The sequence below is a fragment of the Heptranchias perlo genome, unplaced genomic scaffold, assembly GCF_035084215.1.
Source record: "Heptranchias perlo isolate sHepPer1 unplaced genomic scaffold, sHepPer1.hap1 HAP1_SCAFFOLD_73, whole genome shotgun sequence".
Taxonomy (NCBI): domain Eukaryota; kingdom Metazoa; phylum Chordata; class Chondrichthyes; order Hexanchiformes; family Hexanchidae; genus Heptranchias; species Heptranchias perlo.
In genome coordinates, this window is record NW_027139761.1 from 583762 (window position 1) to 599006 (window position 15245).

The window sequence follows — 15245 nt, forward strand, 5'->3', positions numbered from 1 at the left end:
CCATCTGCTTCACTAATGTCATTCAGGGAACGAAATCTACCATCCTTACCCTGTCTGGCCCACATGTGACGCCAGACCCACAGCAATGTGGTTGATTCTTAATTGCCCGCTCAAATGGCCAAGCAAGCAACTCAGTTGTAAAAATCTCGATTTAAAAAAAGTCATAATCAGAATAAAACCGGACGGACCACAAGGCACCGGACAGGACAAAGGCAAACCAAGCCCAGTCGACCCTGCAAAATCCTCCTCACGAACATCTGGGGAATTGAGCCAAAATTTGGAGAGCTGTCCCACAGATTAGTCAAGCAGCAGCCCTGCACAGCCAAACTCACAGAATCATACCTTTCAGCTCATTGTCCCAGACTCTTCCATCACCATCCCTCGGTGTGTCCTGTCCCATCGGCAGGACAGACCGACCAGAGGTAGCGGCACAGTGATATGCAGTCACGAGGGAGTGGCCATGGGAGTCCTCAACATTGACTCTGGAACCCATGCAATCTCATGGCATCAGGTCAAACATGGGCAAGGAAACCTCCTGCTGATTGCGGCATAACGCCCTCCCTCAGCTGATGAATCAGTCCTCCTCCATGTTGAGCACCACTTGGAGGAAGCACTGAGGGTAGCAAGGGCACAGAATGTACTCTGGGTGGGGGACTTCAATGTCCATCACCAAGAGTGGCTCGGTAGCACCACTACTGACCGAGCTGGCCGAGTCCTGAAGGACATAGCTGCCAGACTGGGCCTGCGGCAGGTGGTGAGTGAAGCCAAAACGAGGGAAAAAATTACTTGACCTCGTCCTCACCAATCAACCTGTCGAAAATGCATCTGCCCATGACAGTATTGGTGGAAGTGACCACCGCACAGTCCTCGTGGAGATGCAGTCCTGTCTTCGCACTGAGGGCACCATCCAATGTGTTGTGTGCCACTACCACCGTGCTAAATGGGATAGATTCAGAACAGATCGAGCAGCTCAAAACTCGCATCCATGAGGTGCTGTGGGCCATCAGCAGCAGAAGAATTGTATTCCAGCACAATCTTTCACCTCATGGCTCGGCATATTCCTCATTCTACCATTACCAACAAGCCAGGGGATCAACCCTGGTTCAATGAGGAATGTAGAAGAGCATGCCAGGACCAGCACCAGGCGTACCTAAAAATGAGGTGCCAACCTGATGAAGCGAAAACTCAGGACTTCATGCATGCTAAACAGCGGAAGCAACATGCTATAGAAAGGGCTGAGCGATTCCACAAACAACGGATCCGATCAAAGCTCTGGCAGTCCTCCCACATCCAGTCGTGAATGGTGGTGGAAAATTAAACAACTAACGGGAGGAGGAGGCTCTGCAAACATCCCCATCCTCAACGATGGCGGAGTCCAGCACGTGAGTGCCAGAAGTGCCGAGTGGATGGTCCATCTCGGCCTCCTCCCGATATCCCCACCATCACAGAAGCCAGTCTTCAGCCAATTCGATTCACTCCACGTGATATCAAGAAACGGCTGAGGGCACTGGACACAGCAAAGGCTATGGGACCCGAAAACATCCCGGCTGTTGTGCTCCAGAACTAGCTGCGCCTCTAGCCAAGCTGTTCCAGTACAGCCGGAACACTGGCATCTACCCGAGAATGTGGAATATTGCCATGGTATGTCCTGTCCACAAAAAGCAGGACAAATCCAATCCGGCCAATTGCCACCCCATCAGTCTGCTCTCAATCATTAGCAAAGTGATGGAAGGTGTCGTCGACAGTGCTATCAAACGGCATTTACTCACCAATAACCTGCTCACCGATGCTCAGTTTGGGTTCCGCCAGGACCAACTCGGCTCCAGACCTCATTACAGCCTTGGTTCAAACATGGACAAAAGAGCTGAATTCCAGAGGTGAGGTGACAGTGACTGCCCTTGACATCAAGGCAGCATTTGACCGGGTGTGGCACCAAGGAGCCCAAGTTAAATTGAAGTCAATGGGAATCAGCGGGAAAACTCTCCAGCGGCTGGAGTCATACATGGCACAAAGGAAGATGGTAGTGGTTGTTGGAGGCCAATCATCTCAGCCCCAGAACATTGCTGCAAGAGTTCCTCAAGGCAGTGTCCTCGGCCCAACCATCTTCAGCTGCTTCATCAATGACCTTCCCTCCATCATAAGGTCAGAAATGGGGATGTTCGCAGATGATTGCACATTGTTCAGTTCTATTCGCAACCCCTCAGATAATGAAGCAGTCCGAGCCCGCATGCAGCAAGACCTGGGCAACATCCAGGCTTGGGCTCAAAAGTGGCAAGTAACATTCGCGCCAGACAAGTGCCAGGCAATGACCATCTCCAACAAGAGAGAGTCTAACCACCTCCCCTTGACATTCAAAGGCATTGCCATCGCCGAATCCCCCATCATCAACATCCTGGGGGTAACCATTGACCAGAAACTGAACTGGACCCGCCATATAAATATTGTGGCTACGAGAGCAGATCAGAGGCTGGGTATTCTGCATCGAGTGACTCACCTCCTGACTCCCCAAAGCCTTTCCACTATCTGCAAGGCACAAGTCAGGAGTGTGATGGAATACTCTCCACTTGCTTGGATGAGTGCAGCTCCAGCAACACTCAAGAAGCTCGAAACCATCCAAGATAAAGCAGCCCGCTTGATTGGCACCCCATCCACCACCCTAAACATTCACTCCCTTCACCACCGGCGCACAGTGGCTGCAGTGTGTACCATCCACAGGATGCACTGCAGCAACTCGCCAAGGCTTCTTCGACAGCACCTCCCAAACCTGCTAACTCTACCACCTAGAAGGGCAAGAGCAGCAGGTACATGGGAACAGCAGCACCTGCACATTCCCCTCCAAGTCACACACCATCCCGTCTTGGAAATATATCGCCGTTCCTTAATCGTCGCTGGGTCAAAATCCTGGAAATCCCTTCATAACAGCACTGTGGGAGAACCTTCACCACACGGATTCTAGCGGTTCAAAAAGGCAGCTCACCACCACCTTCTCAAGGGCAGTTAGGGATGGGCAATAAATGCCGGTCTCGCCAGCGACGCCCACATCCCATGAACGAATAAAAGAAACCTCACCGAACCGGTCCATTTTCTGTAGAGTTCTACACACATTCAAACACTACACAGACACCGACAGTGTAGCTGCCTCACTCCCGTTTCATGCCCTGACGATGCAGAAAGTCCCTTCAAAGCTACACATTGCGAATGATTTCAGTTGATCTGTGAGAGATCATTAAAGGATCCTGCAGCGTTGCCTCGGTTAATACCTACATTCCTAAACAGCATTGCAGACCCGGCAAAAACACATTGATGTTCGATATTCCCCAGGTCCCGGATTGAGTGAGGCCACGACAGCAAATACATTCAGTCCGCCTGTCCGGCCCCGCTCTCTCCAATCACAAGTTGCTGGCGGGAAGGTGCATTTGCCGCTTCAGACAGCGCATTACTGCCCATCCCTGGGAAACAAGATAACACGGAAGCTTTGACAACACATCGCAGGCATCGTCTGTCCCATGGTTGTTGCTCCGCTGCAAAGACAGAACTTGCCAGCTGTTTCAAAATTTACAGCCTGAACAGAAACATGAATCCTGGATCCTCAGATCACTACACGTTAATAAAAATCTGATGCTTTAACCTACTGAGCTGTGCAGGTTCGCTAGTTGTTAAGTTTCCATCGTAAATGTTCATAGTTGGAGTCTGAATTATCCCTTGTCGACGTCGAACTTGGGCGAGGGTCCCTGTTATAAAATTCTCAGCAACGTGTTGAGGAGAATTCTTGTTTCTGTTGAACATGATGTAAGAAACATGGACAGTGAACTCGTGAGTTTACAATTCTTCTTGTTTGTGCCAAATGTCTTGTCTTTCGTTAGCACCAATTAAAATAACACTTTACCCACGGTTCAAAAGCTGAACTTGTCCCACACGGGAGTTGGAAAAGGCCTCTCGAACTTTCAGCGTATTAACATCTGTAAGCTGAATAATTTCCCCCGTTACACAGTGAAACCAGGCAGCATATTTCCCTTCCAAATTTTCCCAACACGAAACTTCCAATCGATGAATATCCGTTTAACGAAAAGAAGAATTGTATTTTTGGTTATTTTGATTTGAAGATCTCGTCCAGGCCCCTTTGCCATAGCCCCCTCTCCCCTTATAAACAAGTAAACCCGCACCTGCTATTGCAAGACGGTAGGCCAGATGAACCCAAGTGCCTAAATGGGAACACTAAGTAGATGCGAGATGGAACATACCAATTGTGCCTTGAACTCTGGTCAAAATGTTCGGAGTAAAATGTTCGACTGTTCTAGGTGAGGCTGAATCTCACAATCTGGATATTTCTGAAGCTCATAAAAGTACCGCACGATGACCGCTTGCGCCATCAGAGCAGCGCACAATCGGTTCTATCAGTGCTCCCGTCAAACAGCTTCATTTTCCGTCTCTCAATTATCGCTTCGTGATCTTTCTCCAATTTCTCCAAGAAGCCTCCAATTAAGATGCACTTCGTTAAATATCCACAGTGACCTTTAAAAGCCGTGGAATCAGAAACAAAACCCCAGACGATAAAAACTTTTAATGATATTATTGTTAACTTAAGGACAATTTTTGATGGTACTTTAAGGAGGATTTGAGGAAACTGTGAGATGAAACGAATAAACTCTATCTGGACTCTCGTTGATTGAAGAGATGGGCGATATTTCATTTGAAACCGTAGCTCGGAACTTTCTGATGGAGAAGTGTGTCGAAGATTGTGGTTAGTGGCAGTTGCCGGGGAAATCTAGAGGAAAGGGAGAAAAGTCAAAGTCACAGCTGTGACACCTCAAGTGCTCTGCTTATCTATAATATTTAGAAAGTATTGTACAATACAGGGCAAACCGAATTGGTATTGGTTATCAAAAATACTAAAGGATACAGGTTTGAAGGGGGATTTGTAAAAGAGGGAACGGATTTAACCGCCAGACCGAAATCATTCCACATGAATCCGAAGCGTCTTGGGGAAAAAGGCAGTGCGAACTGTTATGTTCGTGTCATGACTTCAATCACCCTTCAATTACCGACAGTATCTTTGAACGAGTTGTGCACAAAAACCGTGATTGAAATCGCATTGCATTTGTCAAACGTGCAGGTGACGATATTGGGGTTAATAAGGGGCGATTTCAATTATTTGAAATTTCACCATACGTCATGACCCGAAAATCGACTGTAAAATCGAGTTTTCCTGTAAGTCCTGAATTGAAGGGAAAGGCGCATCAATCAGATCTGAGAAATGACGAGCAGAATAAGTGGATATAACATGCACGACTGAAAATCCCTGTTTTCGGAAGACTCAGTCCCCAGTGGTGGAGTGGATTGAGATTTCGAGCTGTTATGCACCAGCTTCAAGTTCAGTAATTTCCCGTTTCCTGAAAATGAGATGAAACGAAATGAGCAGGTCCGACGAGCCGGTCTGTAACACAGGCCAATGACTCAGTGCAGCTCATTGCCCAGTCACTGGGCTCCGTTATAGCCGCTCCTGTCAGTAACACACAAAGAGAAATTGTAAATCGGAAAAAGAAAGAGATAATGTATAAAACTTGATTTCAACCACCAGGTTTTCCCTTTTTTCGGCTTTTAAAACAATCTGTTTCACAGTTTGTCAAACCCGAAACAGCCTCTGGGATTTGCTTATTGGAATTTCAGTGGAAATCGGAACAAATATACCCGCTGAGGTTTCGGGGTTGTTACTGGTTTATTTATATCAGTGAGTGACCGATTTTAAACGAGCTGAGGGTCTAAACCTGAGGTAAGAGTCTGGGATAGACAAAAGATTTTTCAATGTATCAAGTTAAATTACACTGATTCCACCAACACTGTACATTACATCCCTTAAATATTGTTACCTTTTACTATATAAAACTGGTGAGGGTGGAAATGGGAAATAAGGAAAAAACATTCATTGTATCAAACTTATTATTATTATTATACAAACAATGTACAGCCTATCCCATAAAAAAGACTCAATGTAAAACCAGTCGCCAGTCCCAGAGCCGCTGTGCCCGTGATGTGATTCGCATCCGATTCTGACTGACTTCGTATCAGACGCGCTCCGGTCAACAGTAAACGGATGGGGCGGGATTCATAAGAAAAAAATGAGGACCGACCTCCGCAGAACCTGTTTTCATAATTTAACCATTTTAGCCCCGGTTCATTCTAGTGAATCTGCGCTGCACCCCCTCCAAGGCCAATATTTCCTTCCTGAGATGTAGTGCCCAGAACTGAATGCATTACTTTAAATGGGGTCTCAGCAGGGATTTCTATCTGTAACATTCTCCCCCTTTGAATACCAGCTTCCTTGAAATAAAGGCCAACATCCCATGAGACATTTAAATAATTTTTTGTGCGATTCCACTGGCTTTGAGCGATTTCTGTACTTGGACCCCGAAATCTCCCTGCTCCTCCACAGTTCCTAACTTCTCACCATTCAGAAAATACCCTGATCTATCTTGCTTCGCTCCAAAGTAGATGAGCTCACACTTCTCCATATTGAAAGTTTGAACAGACTGGGGCTCTTCTGTATAGAAAAGAGAAGACTCGGGGGTAACCTAATATAGGACTTTAAAATTATGCAAGGGTTTTATAGGTTAGACGTAGATAAGGTGTTTGCACTTGCGGAGGTGGGGACTCCAAATCATTGGAGCAATGAATATCAGGTATTCACTATTTAAATCAATATGGCATTCAAGAGGAACACATTCACCCAGAGAGTGGTTAGAATGTGCAATTCGCTCCCACTAGGAGTAGTTTAGGTGAATAGCATGGATTCGTTTAAGGCGAAGCTAGATAAACACATGGAGGAGAAAGGAATATAAGGGTTTGCTCATACGGTTCAATGAAGAGGGGTTGGCGGAGGCTTGTCTGTAGCATAAACACCGGCATAATCTCGTTGGGCCGAATTGCCTGTTTTCGTGATGTACATTCTTTGCAATTCTATGTAACTCCATCTGCCCCAATTTTGCCAACTCACTTAATCTTTCAGTTTCCCTTTGCAACTTTATGCTTCCATTTACAATATTCACTGTGACACATAACTTGGTGTCAGCAACAAGCGTGGATATAAGAACATAAGAACATAAGAAATAGGAGCAGGAGTAGGCCAATCGGCCCCTCGAGCCTGCTCCGCCATTCAATAAGATCATGGCTGATCTGATCCTAACATCAAATTTAAATTCATGTCCAATTTCCTGCCCGCTCCCCGTAACCCCTAATTCCCTTTACTTCTAGGAAACTGTCTATTTCTGCTTTAAATTTATTTAATGATGTCGCTTCCACAGCTTCCTGGGGCAGCAAATTCCACAGACCTACTACCCTCTGAGTGAAGAAGTTTCTCCTCATCTCAGTTTTGAAAGAGCAGCCTCTTATTCTAAGATTATGCCCCCGAGTTCTAGTTTCACCCATCCTTGGGAACATCCTTACCGCATCCACTGATCAAGCCCCTTCACAATCTTATATGTTTCAATAAGATCGCCTCTCATTCTTCTGAACTCCAATGAGTTGAGTCCCAATCTACTCAACCTCTCCTCATATGTCCACCCCCTCATCCCCCGGATTAACCGAGTGAACCTTATTTGTAACGCCTCGAGAGCAAGTATGTATTTTCTTAAGTATGGACACCAAAACTGTATTCAGTATTCCAGGTGCGGTCTCACCAATACCTTATATAACTGCAGCAATACCTCCCTGTTTTTATATTCAATCCCCCTAGCAATAAAAGCCAACATTCCGTTGGCCTTCTTGATTACCTGCTGCACCTGCATACTAACTTTTTGACTTTCTAGCACGAGGACTCCCAGATCTATTTGTACTGAAGTACTTTCCAGTTTCTCGCCACTAAGATAATAACTTGCTTTCTGATTTTTCCTGCCAAAGTGCATAACCTCACATTTTCCAATATTGCATTGCATCTGCCAAATCTCCGCCCACTCACCCAGCCTGTCGATTTCCCCTTGTACGTTTTTTATGTCCTCCTCACTCTCTACTTTCCCTCCCATCTATGTATCATTTGCAAACTTTGATAAGTTACACTCGGTCCCCTCCTCCAAATCGCCAGAATATGCGGCAGTCTATTCCGTCGTCTACATCATTTATACACCCGGTCTCTTCCTCCCTATTCTAACCAACTGCCAACCCGTTTCGATAGGTTGCTTTAAATTCTACGCGCTCCCATTTATGTTCATAGTATCTTCTGTGGTACCTTATCGAATCCTTCTGGAATTCAATATTATATAACATCCATAGACACTCCATTATCTACCACGTTAGATATATCTTCAAAAAGTTCAACTAGCTTTGTTGGACTTGACTTACCCTTTATAAATCCATGCTGGTTCTCTCTGATTACTTCATATTTATCCAAGTGCTCAGGCATTCCTTCCTTAATAACGAATACTGGTAACGTCCCCACCACGGACGTCAGACTAATGGGTCTATAATTTCCAACTTCATCTCTGCTACCCATCCTAAATAATGGAGTGACATTGACAATGTTTCAATCAAAGGAGCAATTCCTGAATCAAGATATTTTGAACGATCATGACTAAAACATGTACAATTTCCTCGCCTATTCCTCTTGGTCCCCTCGGGTGGTAACGATCAGGTCCTGGAGATTTGTCTATCTTTAATCTAATTATTTTCTCCATTGCCATTATTTTACTTGTACTGAATCCCCATGATTTATTTACAGTTGTCCTCGTGTCTCTGGTATGTTATCCTCATCCTTTTCTGTGAAGTAAATATTTAGCAATTCTGCTATTTCCTGATATTCAATTACAATATCACCTCTGTCTGTCTTTAAAGGGCCCACATTACTCTTAGTCACCCTTCTTTCTCTTCATGTACTGGTAAAAATCTTGATTGTTGTCCTCATTTTCCCTCACAGGTTTTTCTCCTTTTCCCTGATTGTTCCTCTTCCGGTTTTTAGTTTCAGCACCGCAAGAAATAATACTTTGCAATAAAGTTCGGCTCAATAGTTCTTTACTGTCAGAGAGAATTGTCTGATCCCCGAATTTATTTAATGTAACAAACACAAGCACACATAATCATCGGTGTATCAATGCACTGATGGATACACAAAGATGAACACAGCGAAAAAATGCAGGAAGTATCGGGATGCACTGGTAAACGGACAAGCGAAATCGACAAAATAAAACGGTCTGAACCCCGAACAGACAGTAACGTGTCGCTGATAGATGTTATTGAGAGGAGGTGTGGACAGGTTGTCACCAGTTGGCGCTGTGGCTTAGCTGGTTAAAGCATCTGTCTAGTAAACAGGGGATCCTGGGTTCAACTCCCAGCAGTGCCTTATGCAACTTATTATTTTCACCTAATTTGTGGAATTAAGCGACAAAATAACACTGTGGTGTTTGGATTTGTTCAGGTTTCAGGCGGGAAAAGATATCAAGATGACTGCTCAAAAACGCACTTTCATTATTCAGACAGACCTCTCATTGAATGTGTCTGTAACACGTTCTTGTTTCTGGTCTCGTTGGGGTCGGGGTATAATTCACGATTTGAAGTTTAAACCCGGAAGTAGTCCTAATTCTGACCGAGACTTGTGATCTTGACCAGCGGTGCAAACATTTGAAAACTGGAAAGTGAAAGTTTCCAAATCACTCCACCTGAATCCCCGGGCCCTGACGAAATATATCCCAGGCTGTTAATAGAAGCAAGGAAGGAAATAGCGGAGGCTCTGACCATCGTTTTCCAATCCTCCCTGGTTACAGGTGTGATGCCGAAGGATTGGAGGACTGCTAAAGATGTACCGTTGTTTAAAAGGGAGAAAGAGATCGATCGAGTAATTACTGGCCAGTCAGAATAACCTCGGTCAGGCTGAAGGTATTTCATTAAATCTACACTGTACTTCCTCCACAGCCAATACTGGGAGGAGGGGACTCTTGACTGACAAGCCTCAGCGACACCTGGAGAGCAAACCCACGCTCTCTCTTATTCCTGGGATGTGCTACTTTTGAAAAAAAAAGGTGAGTATCTCTATACCTTTAAACACTCTGTTTCACTGCACACCATTGACAGTGTATTGTAGGACGGTGTGAGTGTCTTTATACCTTTAAACACTCTGTTTCACTGCACACCATTGACAGTGTATTGTAGAATGGTGTGAGTGTCTTTCTACCTTTAAACTCTCTGTTTCACTGCACAGCATTGGCAGTGTATTGTAGGACGGTGTGAGTGTCTTTATACCTTTAAACACTCTGTTTCACTGCACACCATTGACAGTGTATTGTAGGACGGTATGAATGGGATGAGGGTCTGTGGGGCGAAGTGTAGCCGATTGGGAGCAGCGCCCATTTGCGGGCTGAGTATTGCACGCTTGATTTTGTCACTCCCTTCTATCTTTCTTTCTCTCTTTCTTCCTTTCACCCCCCTCTCTCCCATTCTTTCTTTCACTCTCATTTCATTCCTCTTATTTCATGCTTTTTCTTTCTGCGCCAGCACCTTTGTCTGTATCCTGTTTTTGTTCTCTCATGTGTCTCTGTTGGATGATCCAAAATTCAGACCAGCCGCTGCCTCCAGCTTTTTCTTCCTTCCACAATCATGGTCTATTTCATTGAGACTTTACTGCGGCCTTGCCTACTCTAACACTCACTTTCACATTCTTACACCTTTAAGTTTGCACTGCATCGACCGCTGTTTCTCGGGGGCACATGTCCCGTTCGCACCAATGTTCATTTGTGCCTTGAAACCAGTCGATACATTTCGATCTGCTCCAGAGACAAGCTCAAAGAAAGCAGGGCTGGCATTCGGAAGTAGAGCGCATACTTTTCCGTGAAATTTCCATGGGGTATCTTGTGACACGGGGGGTGTTAACTGAAGAACTGGATTTTGTTTCCATGGTCGTTGGCGCTTTTCCCCGAGCAGTTGATTTGCGGGAGAGACGGGCGGCGCGACATAGCTGCGAAAGACGGATGAAAGCTGCACTTTTAGCAATCTGAGCGGTGCAGGAAAGTCGGAAATGTTCCGCTTGATCTTAATAGGTCTGTGGAAATGTCCGATTGTAAAGGAATGAGGAGAAATGAAAAGAGCGGCAATGGTGAAAAGGTGTCGATTACAGGAGGTTGGCCGTGAGCGAAAGGTCCTTTGAAAGCTCGGCGCGGAGGGGATTTTGTTCCGAAACGGCAGACTTCAAGCGCGTGGGGAAAGTGAAGTGCGAGCTGCGTCCTTGGGTCAAAATGGGTGTTTTCAGGAAAACAGCCATTGTGAAATCACAAAAATGAAAACAGAAAATGCTGAAAACGCTGAGCAGGTCAGGCAGCGCCTGTGGAGAAAGAACCAGAGGAAACGTTTCAGCTCTATGACCTTTATCATCAGATCTGAAGGATTTGCCATGTGCGTGAGTAACTTCGCTGTCACAGATGCTGGCTTCCATCTCTGAATTATGTGGGCTCGAATCTTACTGCTGCCAGAATTTGTGGAGTTTTTCATTTTGGCCGCCTCACCAAAAACCCTTCTTAAATAAGAAGTGCTTTTCCGCATTGCTGGTTTAAACCTGTTTGCACAATTCAGCAAATTCTGGATTGCCACCCAACTGTTTCTTGGACGGAGGTGTTGGGATTGTAAGGGGTGATCTCGGTGAAGTATCAACCAATGTGCACAATGGCGCCCTGGTGAACCGAGTACCTCTTATAGTCAGTATAATATAAAAGATATGCACCATAATTATGAATTTCTTCTTTGCATCACATTAGGATTTATTATCAGGGAATGTACATGAGCAGGTCGATTTACGTCACGCTCCGGTCGCTTCGCATCGCCTCCCACAAATAGAATAGAATCATCGAAAGGTCACAGCACGAAAAGAGGCCATTCGGCACATCGAGTCCGTGCCGGCTCTCTGCAAGTGCAATCCAGACAGACCCACTCCCCCACCCTTTCCCTGTAGACCTGTATTCTCTTTCGTTTCAAATACTTATCCAGTTCTTTATTGAAGACCATGATTGAATCTGCCTCCACCACCCCCTCGGGCGGTGTGTTCCAGATCCGAAACACTCGCTGTGTAGAAAAGTTTTTCCTCATGTCACCTTTGGTTCTTTTGCCAAACACCTTAAATCTATGTTCTCTGGTCCTTGAACCTTCCGCCAATTGGAACAGTTTCTCTCTATCTCCTCTGTCTAGATCCTTCATGATTTTGAATACCTTTATTAAATCTCCTCGTAACCGTCTCTGTTCCAAGCAGAACAACCCCAGCTTCTCCAATCTATTCATGAAACTTATACCCCTCATCCCTGGAATCATTACAGTAAATCTCTTCTGTGGGGATTCGTTAGTAACATCGCCGAATCCCCCACCATCAACATACTAGTGGTCACCATTAACCAGAAATTTAACTGGACCAGCTACATAAATATTGTGGCGACAAGAGCAGGTCAGAGGCTGGATATTCTGCGCCAAGTGACTCACCTTCTAACTCCCAAAAGCCGTTCAACCATTTACAAGGCGCAAGTTGAGTGAGTTGGAATACTCATGTGATGGGCATCGACCTGAAACGTTAACTCTGTTTCTATGTCGAAAGATTCTGCCTGACCTGCTGAGGATATACACATTGACAGTTTTTATTTCAGATTGGCAACATAGCCAGAATTTTAATTTTGAATAAAGGGGGTTTCGCATATTTCTGCATGCGACGAGGTGGCCGAGAGGTTAAGGCGATGGACTGCTAATCCATTGTGCTCTGCACGCGTGGGTTCGAATCCCATCCTCGTCGTTATTGCGTTTAAGTTTTGTTTCTCCCATTCAGTGCATCCAGAAGGTCTGGTGAAAGTCCCATCCTTCTCGAAACGGCAGACGGGGGGTTTTGCATTGTTTGCTGAAATCAGCAACAGTTCCTTCCAGGAAGGTGTTGAGATTGTGAGATTGTGAGATCGCGAAATATCAGAGTGTCCATTGGTGTCATTGTAAAATGAGTAAATCTTATGGTCAGCGTAAGAGAAACTTACGTCCCATAATTATGATTTATGTCCGGATCATTTCGTGTCTGTGTCTGATTAAAAGGGATGTGCTGTAAGTCCCGGATCATTCTGTGTGCGTTTTACGCGATTTTCTTGATACCTTTTTCCTTCTGAACTGAAATGACGATCCTCTCTCGAGAAAAAGGTTCACCGCCTGCTTCGGGCAACTGGTCGGAAAAATAACAAAAACTGATGAGACCAAGTTCATTCTGCTGGGCTTCCATTCCAAGCTCCGCACTCTATCCCCCATTCAGACCCACCCCCGCCTGGACAGTATAATCTGCGATATACATAAGGGAATGGAGAAGCAGAATATCACGGTTATAATTCTCTTCGTTGCTCAACACTGAATAGCTTCAATTGCAATAATTCAGAAGGTAATCATAGGATCATAGAATCTTACATCACAGAAGGAGGCCATTCGGCCGTCGTGCCAGTGTCGGCTTTTTCGAAGACCTGTCCAAATTAGACCCACACCCCAGATTTTTCCCCTATAACCCTGCAAATTAGTCCTCTTCAATTATGTCCAAATGCCTTTTGAATGATCCCATGGAATCGGCTTCCACCATCCTTTCAGGAAGTGCGTTCCTGATCTTAACAACCCTCTGTGTGAAAAAAATTCTCCTCAATTCCCCTCTAGTTCTTTTCCCAATTATTTTAAATCTATGATCTCTGGTTACCAACCCACATGCCAGAGGAAACAGTTTCTCCCTACTTGCTCTTCCAAAACCCCTCATTATTTTGAATACCTCTATTAGGTCTCCCGTTAACCATCTCTGCTGTAAGGAGAATAATCCCAGCTTCTCCAATCTCTCCAAATAACTGAAGTCCCTCATCCCTGGTATCATCCAGGTCAACGTGCTCTGAATCCTCTTCAATCCCTTTTCATCCTAAAGTGTGGTGCCCAGATCTGTACAATATACTCCAGATGAGACCTAAACACTGATTTGTAAGGATTAGTATGATTTCCATTTTTTGTATTCAATGCCCCTATTGACAAAGCGAAGTATCCCATATGCTTTCTTAACCGCCTTATCAACTTGCCCTGTTTTCTAAATATGAACTCCCAGGTTCCTCTGCTCTTGGAACCCCCCATAAATTGTTCCATTTAGATTATACTGCCTCTCCATGTTCTTCTTCTGAAAGTGCATCACTTCACACTGATCGGCGTTAAATCTGTCACGTGACCGCCCATTTCACCAGTCTGTCCATGTCCTCCAGAAGTCTGCTATTATCATGCTCACTATTTACTACGTTGCCAAGTTCTGTATCATCCGCAAACTTCGAAATTGTATTCCCTATTCCCACATCCAAGACATTTATATATAACAAGAAAAGCAATAGTCCTAATACCGACCCTTGGGGGATTCCACTGTATTTTTCTCCCCAGTCAGAAAAACATCCGTTCACCACTACTCTCTGCCTCCTATCCCCCAGCCTATTACTTGCCCACGTTACCACCGGTGCTTCTAGTTTTCGAATAAGTCTGAATTTCTAAAATGTGTCCTGAAAATAACTGTAACCCCGTAATTTTATTGTTAAACAATGAGAATACAGATATTAGGACCGGATGATAGATCGGGTTCATTCCCATTATCCGCAGGTGACGGGACCCGAGCAGGGGAAATCCCATCTCGGTTTATATTTTCCGAAAACGGAGACGGAAAATAGCAAAACTCAACCCGTCGAAATCCAACAATTGGACGAAGAACCGACAGCCTTTTCCCATCCCGGGTTTGCAGACCTGGCTTTTGAAGGAAGCCTGATAAGTCCATTAGGGATCAACAGCGAAAGTGAAGAAACGCAGACAGAGATAGAGAGATACATGCAAAGAAAAATAGTATAAATCTCCAATTCTGTGATTGAGCAGAATTTAGGTGGCAACTTAAAGGAAATTCGTCGCATATCGTGAAATCTTAGACGTGTACATAGGGCTGGATTCTTACATTATTTCTGAAAAAAGTAAACGCTGCCTGGTAACTACAGCTCTTATTTATTTGACCATTTTACAGTGGCGGTTTGAAGTGATTTCGAATCTCAGTGAATTTCAAGACCATGCTTGACCCACTCGTTTGGTCACCCACAGGTCGCACGCGGTTGGAGACTGCGCAGGATAATCACAGGAACTCTGCCAGACTGCATGTTCCAGACTTGTATCCAACGCCACACGTGCAGCCTGCAGCCGTGTGTGGATTGGTGGTTCAGGGTCGAACCCTCGCCTGCCGACGGGAAACCAGGGGTTTGGTTCCAGGCCAATGC

At 45.1% G+C, this 15245-nt stretch overlaps 2 non-coding genes across 2 annotated transcripts; both read left to right on the forward strand.

Moving 5' to 3' along the window:
• Window positions 1-9251: 9251 nt before the first annotated feature.
• trnat-agu (transfer RNA threonine (anticodon AGU)) lies at window positions 9252-9325 on the forward strand. The gene has a single exon. It is a non-coding gene; the product is annotated as a tRNA-Thr (tRNA).
• A 3335-nt stretch (window positions 9326-12660) lies between these two features.
• On the forward strand, window positions 12661-12742 carry trnas-gcu (transfer RNA serine (anticodon GCU)). Its single transcript has one exon. It is a non-coding gene; the product is annotated as a tRNA-Ser (tRNA).
• Window positions 12743-15245: the final 2503 nt, after the last annotated feature.